This window comes from Papaver somniferum, unplaced genomic scaffold, assembly GCF_003573695.1.
Source record: "Papaver somniferum cultivar HN1 unplaced genomic scaffold, ASM357369v1 unplaced-scaffold_21, whole genome shotgun sequence".
NCBI lineage: Eukaryota > Viridiplantae > Streptophyta > Magnoliopsida > Ranunculales > Papaveraceae > Papaver > Papaver somniferum.
The window spans coordinates 11,209,049-11,217,791 of NW_020631041.1; the positions used below are offsets into that span (position 1 = coordinate 11,209,049).

The 8,743-nt window shown below is 36.4% G+C and overlaps 1 long non-coding RNA gene across 1 annotated transcript; it reads left to right on the forward strand.

Annotated features, from left to right (window-relative positions):
- The first annotated feature begins 2,489 nt into the window (after positions 1-2,489).
- LOC113339305 lies at positions 2,490-8,439 on the forward strand. Its single transcript, XR_003355027.1, has 5 exons — positions 2,490-3,232; positions 3,344-3,459; positions 6,520-6,626; positions 6,719-6,840; positions 7,959-8,439. It is a non-coding gene; the product is annotated as an uncharacterized LOC113339305 (long non-coding RNA).
- Positions 8,440-8,743: the final 304 nt, after the last annotated feature.

Below are 8,743 nucleotides of genomic sequence, written 5' to 3' on the forward strand. Positions count from 1 at the left end.
GATCATTCCTCAAAAATGTTTTAAACGATTGGCTAGATAAAAGGAATCCAGCTGCAGCTAAGAATTCAGCAGCTGGTCGGCAGACACTGCCTGCACCGAAATCCAAACTCCAGCTCCAGTTTGCACAGACGTGTCTCTTCTTAGCTGGGTTTCTCTTCAATATACTTGAATCCCCCTTCCGATCTAATCCTGCAACCTCCTTCTCAGATTTGGAGCTATGATTCTTCTCAACAATTTCGCTATAAACAATTACCAAATTAGTGCCAATGTCTGTTTACATTAGCACTCGCACTAATTTCTTAACATGTTATTTACATACATTCGCAACCAAAACAATAGACAAAAAGTAATTTTAAGAACCATTCTGCTTGGTTGAGACAGAATATTTCCTGACCAATTTTTAACTCTTTGTTCCATTTTATCTATGATGCTATCAAAAGTTTGGAGTTTTGATCTGTCGATAAACAGAGGAATTCCTAGATGTGTTTCTTTTAAATCTATCTTCTTCTTCTTATTTTTTTTTTATTATTATTATAAGTATAAATCCCCCAATTAGGATTCGTGCACAGCCTTGGTTGGTAATCTAGCAACAAGCTGGGCTCCAACACCTTTTTTGAAGAGCAACACCCACTCTATGAAAAATAAAACAGCCTAATCCAATTTTTTTTATTATTATTATTATTATTTTTTTATTTTTAATTTATCATTATTTATTAACAAAAAAATCAAAAACAAGGTACAATGTCGAAGGAGGGCAACCTAGCAACAAGTTGGGCCCTACACTTTTTTTTTTAATATATTTTTTTTAATTAGCCTAGATATGGTTCCTTTGTGTTTGTAGTTGACTTTTTTTTGCTAAAGAAAACCAAATTTTGCAAAATTTATCACATGTTCTGATGCTAAGCTAAACAAATTGATTGCATCCAAAACATTATTACGGCTACTTAAATCAACTTTTGTGAATAACAAAAGATCATCGGTGAAAAATAAGTGAGAGATTCTTGGTGCATTTTTTGTTAGTCTAATTCCCTGAACTTTTTCTTGGATTCTAGATGGATAAAAAGTCAGGAAAATACTTTCATGCACAAGATGAACAAGTAAGGGGATAAAGGATCCCCTTGGATAATACCCCTAGAAGGTTTGAATTCTTTACAAGGGTATCCATTAAGCAAGACATGTATAGAAGAAGTATAAACACATTGAAAAATTAAGTCATACCAAGCATCACAGTACCCAAAAGCTTTTAAAGTTATAATAATGAATTGCAAGTTTACCCTGTCAAAGGCTTTTGACATGTCCACTTTAACTCCTGTATTACCAATTTTATTTTTACTGTTCTTTATGGAATCGACAATCTCATGAGCAATACAATGTTGTCTGAGATTTGTCTTGAAGATAAGAAATCTGACTGAAGAGGAGAGATTACATGTTTTAAGGATTTCTTAAATCTATTAGCTTGAATCTTTGTAATTATTTTATATGGTGTGTTAATCACACTGATTGGTCTATAGTCCGAGAGAGTTTTGGGACTTTAAAAAAAAGTTTTGTTTAGATCCTTATTTAAGACTCTATCTTTGAAGATACATTTGGTCCAAACAAAAAAAAATAAACTTCAAAAGAAGCACAAAGAGAAATAAAAAATTAATCAACTACAACTGCCTAAACCTTCTCACAGAACATTTGTCCATTTATATTCCCGCTCAATCCCCATTCTCACCAAAATCTATAATATTCAACATCGGGTATTTCTATTCTTGTCAGAAATTTTGGCATACCAATTTTAATATGATTTCCCCTTGTATAATTTTGATTCCACTAGTGCCCTTTCATTCAAAGTCCACCTTCATGAACAATTTTCTGGATTCTACGTTTAAATCTTTGAGAATGCGGCCTGATATCTTTAAAATATCTTTTGTTTTTCTGAAACCATAATTCTTTTAAAATAACACAGGATGCGGTAATGCAGACTTCCTGAATTAAAAGACTTTTGTGAGCCGCATTTTTCCAAATGTCCTCAAAGGATTTAGGTATCCTGAAATCAAAAGCCCAGCATATCCATCTCCTGATATCAATACTAAATGCACATTCCCAAAGCCGTCTTGATCTTTTTCACAGATACAACATCTAAAAGCAAATTCATACCCCTTACTAATCATGACTGTATCATCCATATAGATTTCCTGCACTGTTGGAATAAGCAGTATCGAGGACTAATTAACTTTGTAGGAAATAGTGCGCTTCGAGTTACTGTGAGTCTGTGACATCTATGATTCCAAAATACATATTCATGCAACAAACCTACCCGGCCGGTAAACTAGAAAAGTAATGCCGATGTTTGCTAGTGTTGCAGTGAGTCGGTGACATTCTTCTGATACTAATATTTTGGGCTTAACAAGGCCCAGTAGGGTAACAGTAAGTCCAAAAGTTTTAGGGTTTCAGCACTCTTAAGGGCGCCGCTAAATGATTTTAGGGTTTCATTTTGTGCATCCCCTTTTGTTTTCCTTCTCAGTTTCTTCTAGGGTCTGTTATCTTATCTTAGCTGATTTGATCTCTCATTGTTGGGTTCTGCATCATCGAATAGGGGTTTGTAGCCAGATTCAGCGACGGCATAATGAAGAAGAAGAAGAAAAAGATTGAGATTTGGATTATTGAAATCGGTATGAGCAGATTCGGAAATTAAAACAAAAACTTGGCAGTTCTAGATGTGATTCATTTGGTCAGAGAAACCGAAGAAGTTAGAATTGAAGCTGCTATTTCAATTTCGATGTTTGTCTAGTTGTTAAACCACTCTACCATCATTATACATCTTGAATTTGAACTACTCCTTGAAAGAATTACAACATCGGGATCAATGATTTTTCCTCTCATGCAGCAATAGTAGAAATCGGTGGATTCACTTTTTTAATTTTTTTTTTTTTTGGTGTACATAATTATTTGAGTTAATCTATGGATTCCACTTTGTTATGATCTTTACTGTCTTTTTGATTATTTTGTATAAATGTTTCTTTCATTCCAGTAAGCATCATTTTATAATGTCCTGTACACACAAGAAAAAATTGTGCTTGAATGGGTATTCCATTAAGTAGTGGGAGGTCAATTTTTGGTTACCTGCAGATGAAAGTCCCCTGTAGCTCTGCCCCTCCGGAAACCTGGATTAAGCAACTATTTGGTGCAAGGCTGCTTGCTGTTTCTTTTTCGTGCTAAATTTGATTGGGAAACATCACGTTAACAGGTATGCCTTTTCGTTGTATGTAGATAAGAATAAGAACTTCAGCACTGTTTATTCATCCGGTCACTCGGACGACAACTACTAACTCTGTGTGTGGTTTATGTGTATGCCTAGGCACTGCAAATTAATTCTTCGAGGTTGTCATAGGAGCAGCAAAGAAACATGTATACCAGGACAAGTCCTCAATTTTGAATAGCAGCAATGACAAATCCAAGGCGAATTCCAACAAGGTAAACCTCAAATTCAATTGATGAATGTTTGTTTTTGGTAGGTATTGGTAAATATCTTGGGAGTCAAGAAGTTTACTTGTTTGTTCGATTAGTATAAAAGGGATGAAAAAGTGTCAAGCAGCCAGGATGTGAGCCTGTTTGTTCATTGATTGAACTTTTTGATTGGTATTGTTTGCTGGTTTTCTTTTATTTTTCACTTCTGCTTGCATCAAGAGAACATATGTAATTCTAGAAATAAATGGGTTTCTGTATATTGAGGCAAGACAGTAAACTTAGACCGGATAAAAACAACTACAGGGATGGGATTTTACTTAAAATCGACTGAAGTAGCATGAACAACAACTGTTTATTTTGCTTTGTTTTCACGTGCATCTCTACTGGATTTAGCTTCTCTTCTGAAATTATGGAAGCAACTCTGTGACGGGCCCTGCGAGACATTTTTGGTTCTCTGTTTCTTAGTTTCTTACTCCCTATCGGGTAAAAGTTCGGTTATATATAGGCAATTCTTTTTATATTTATCCCAAAATCGCACTACTCACAAGCTAAAACTTTTTATTCTTCACTGCCATGGTTTCAGATATCAATTTCCTTGAAATGAATTGTTATTACTCAAAATGTTCTTGTTGGATAAAAAAATGCAACTTCTTTTATTGTGAAGTATAGATAGATTTATATGGAACAGACGAACTATGTACAGAACATGGTTGTTTATTGTTATCTATTGTGTACATTGTCTGGAATCGAGCACCTGAAAGAGACTTTTTTAACTGCAGAATGTGCATGTATGTTTAAGTTTATTCCATCTTCTCTGACAATTTTTTAACCGTAAGCCTCTAAGATGTCCAGTGCTGCAAACACAAACAATGTCGTTACTCGTTAGGGTTCAAATCCCATTGGGTGAGGATAGTAGAATGTTTTATGTAGTGAGTGACAAGATGAATGCGTAGAACGCTTCTAGTGTCATTCTTTATTACCTGGCATGTAGACTTCAGGTTGGAGAGGTCTTAGGACACCTTCTTTTTTTTAATCTTGTACTGTATTAATAGTTACAACACCAGAATGTACTCATAAGTATCTAAGATTTGCACAGGTCAAAAAGAAAAGAGATTAGGAAATGGAAAAACTGACTATTTAGTACAACAATGACAGGCATGTCTCTATTAGTTTTCCCATTTTTAGTCCTTCCAAATTCCAGTAGAGAGGCCTGATGCTTTTCTGTCGGTCGGCCATCTGGAAATTCTGTTTCTACTACATGATGCAGAAGCACCATAGCCTGGTTCATCAAATCACACCAGTCATGGCAGCAAGTTTCTGATGAGTATGTTAGTATAAACATGAACATCTTTGTTATCCGCTCTATGTCAACATATGCTAATCTCTCCTCCATCCAGAGGCAGTTTATGTCAAAGGCACTTTGGCAAGCAACAGCGATTCCACATTGTTCATAAACTGGACCAGTCATGAATTAGTATGTCTGGGGCAAATTTTGAACAACATCTAGGAGCTACTTTAGTTTAGCAGTGATAAGAGCTCCGAAAAATAGCTATAGAGAAGGGAAGTGATAAGAAAATATCTAAATGAGATTTAAAGTCTCACTTACCTGATGGTCTTTACAGAATTTTCTGCACAAGTTCTTTCTTTGCAAGCTCCCAGGGTCGTAAGCTTTTCAGTCATTTCATTTTTGTCTCTTACCTGTATTTTTAATGCCTTCAATTGCCTATATTAGAAATCAATACCTGTGACTTGCAAAGGCTTCCATGATCTGTTATATCAAGCTGAATCGCTGTTGCGTTCTTAATGCCTTCAATTGTCTACTTTAAAAAGCAATACAGATTATTTGGACTTGCAAAAGTGCACAGTACCTGAAACAGCTCAGTGAGACTTTGTTAGCAGGCTTTATAGATTCGAACTTAACAAGAAAACATTCTTGTAACCTGAACATATTTAGCGTTCTTCTGTAAACGATTGGCAACATAATACGCTGCAGGTAAGAACTCAGCAGCTGGTAGTGGTCGGCAGACACGGCCTGGTCCCAAAATCAAAACTCCAGGTCCAGTTCGCTAAGTCGTGTCCCTTCTCTGTTACAGTCTAACTGAGCGCAACAACAGCTGCACACCAAATAATACAACAACAAAACTGCGAGACAGATGCTAAAAAGATTACAGGAGCACAGCTCCTATATCTTCTTACTTCTTAGCTGGAGTTCTCTTCCGATACTAGTATCTTCTTGTCTGATTCTAATATTTTGTGCTAAACAAGGCCCAGTAGGGTGAATGTTTACTTTTAGCACTCACACTCAATATTTTAGGGGCGCCGCTAAATCATCATATAACTTCACTCTATTTCTAGGGTTTGATTTTTGTGGCGTTCACTTGTTCTCCTCACTCTATTTCTAGGGTTTCATTTGGTCTCTCATTTTTGAGTACTGCATCTGCATCATCGGAAATAGGGTTTATAGAGATTAGATCCAGCTAGATTCGGCGACCACCATGAAGAAAAAGATGGGGATTTCTAGAAGAATTGCATCATGCGCTTTGAGAGATGACCAATTCTCTCGAAGGGTATAAGGATGTCAAACCTTCCAAGCAGCTGGTGGTGGAGAACACATCTAAAAAAGAGCATCTAAAATATGAGAGACTCTTAATGTGTAGTTATTTGTTAAGTAGTAAATAAAGAGCCTTTAGCAAATAAGAATTTAGTGGCTGAAAGTGAAGAGACTATCACGAAAAATCCCGAGGTGGGCATTATGATTTTACCTCTCAAGCAGCAGCAACAAATTCCCCCCACGGTGGAATTTTCTGTATGATTTTTTTTTTGTTTCAAGAAATTATGAAATGAAATTGAATATTTGATTAGTCTTTGGATTCCGCTCTGTTATGCAGTTTACTGTTTTTTTATTTGATTTTGTATAAGTGTTTCATTCGTTATTCTGCATATCTCTCAATTTTGTTATAATGTCTTGTGCACATAAGAAAAGCTTGTGCTTGAATGGGTATTTCAGCTAAGTCCCCTGTAGCTCTGGCACTCTGGGAACCTGTATTAAGCACTAACTTTTTTCAGGAATCCTTTGCGCTTTAGTTGTGGTCTGCAGACAGTGATGCAAGGCTGCCTGCTCTGCTGTTACTTTTTTTCGTGCTAAATTTGTATTGAAAACATCACATTAACAGGTAACCTTTTTATTGTAAGTTACTGATGACATTTATTCATCCAGTCCCTTTGACAACACCTGCTAACTCTGTGTGTGGTTAATGTGTATCAGAGTAAGCGTCGGCACTACAAATTCTTTGAGGTTGTTACAGCAGCATCCAAGAAACAACTGTATGATGACAAGTCTCAATTCTGAATAATAGCAATGATAAATGCAAGGCGAATTCCAGCAAGGTAAACCTCAATTTCAATTGCGTTGTCAAATTCAGTTGGTGATTGTTTGTTTTTGGTAGGTATTCGTAAATGTCTTTGGAGTCAAGTGGTTTACTTATTTGTTCGGTTAGTATAAAAGGGAAGAAAAAGTGCCAGTTAGCCAGAGCCTGTTTGTTTATTGATCTAACTTTTCGATTAGTATTGTTCGCTATTTCTTTTATTTTTCCCTTTTGCTTGCATCAATAGATGGGTTTTGTATAAAAACAACAACTCCAGGAATGGTGATTTTACTTAAAATTTCCTCTCAAGTAGCATCAGCAACATCTCTTTTTATTGCTGTGTTTCCACATCTCTACTGGATTTACGATTATTAGCTCCTGTTTAAATTATGGAGGCAATGCTGTGATAGAGCCTTGCGAGACATTTTTCATTTTTTGTTTTTTACTTCCTATAGGGCGAAAGTTCTTATACATATAGGCAATTCTGTTCTTATTCATCCCAAAATTGCACTACTCACAAACTAAAACTTTTTATTCTTCACTCCCATGGTTTCAGATATCCATTTCCTTGAAATGAATTGTGATTACTCAACATGTTCTGGTTGGATAAAAGAATGCAACTTCTTTCATTATGAAAATTAGATAGATTTATATGGAACAGAAGCTGTAGTTTGGAATCGAGCGCCTGAGAGAGAATTTAGTGATTCCAGAATGTGCATCTACTCGTTGTAGGGTGAGGATATTAGAATGTTTTCATGTAGTGAGTGACAAGATGAATGTGTAGACTTCAGGTTCGAGAGGTCGTGGGACACCTTTTGTTCTGATCTTGTTCTGTAGTAATAGCTGCAACTCCAGAATGTACGCTTAAGTCTTTATGATTAGCACGGGTCAGAAAGAAAAGAGAGTAGGAAATGGAAAAATTGCGGCTATTTGGTAGTACTAGGGCTCCAATGGCTGTAGTAGTTTTCCCATTCTTAATCTTTCCAAAGTCCAATTGAGATATATGGTGCTTTTCCAAAGTCCTGATTCATTAAACCATACCAGTGAATTCAGCAAGTTTGTCAATTTTGTAAACATTGAAATAAACACCTTTGTTACCCGCTCCATGTCAGCATAGGCTAATCTCTCCTCCATGCGCAGGCAGGTTATGTCAAATGCGCTTTGGCAAGAAGCAGGGATTCAGTTTGTTGATGATTCCCAAAAACCTGACAAGTCATTAATAAGTATATTTGAGCAGCAAATTTGGAACATCATATATGAGCTACTTAAGTTAGCAATGATCTGAGTTTCGGAAAATATCGATGGAGAAGGGAAATGATAAGAAAATCTGCAAATGGGATTCGAAGTCGCACTGACCTGACTGTCTTCACAGTTTTTGCTTTGCAAGCTCCGAGTGTCACAAGACTTTCAATCATTTCATTTTCGGCTCTCACAGTTTCCATTGTATTCTTAACGCCTAAAATTGTCTACATTGGAAAGACTTCCATGATCTGTTATATCAAGCTGAGTCGCAATTGCATTCTTACTGCCTTCAATTGTCTACATTAAAAAGCAATACATTTGGACTTATAAAGTGCACATTACCTGAAACAGTTTCAGTGAGACTATGGTACCAGGATGTACAGACTCTAACTTTACAGGAAAACATTCTTGTAACATGAACATCTATAAGTTCGTCTGTACAGAATTTTAAACGATTGGCTAATTAACTTTAAACGATTGGCTAATTAACATGCTTCCAGCCGCAGCTAAGAATCCAGCAGCAGGTCTGTCGACACGGCCTGCACCCAATATCTGAACTCCAGGTCCAGTTTGCAAAGACGTCTCTTCTCTGTTACACTCTCACTGACCTTGCTCAGAAACAAACTACAAGAGCACAAGCTCCTTGTCCGATTTCCTTAGCACTCGCACTGATTTCCTGAGAT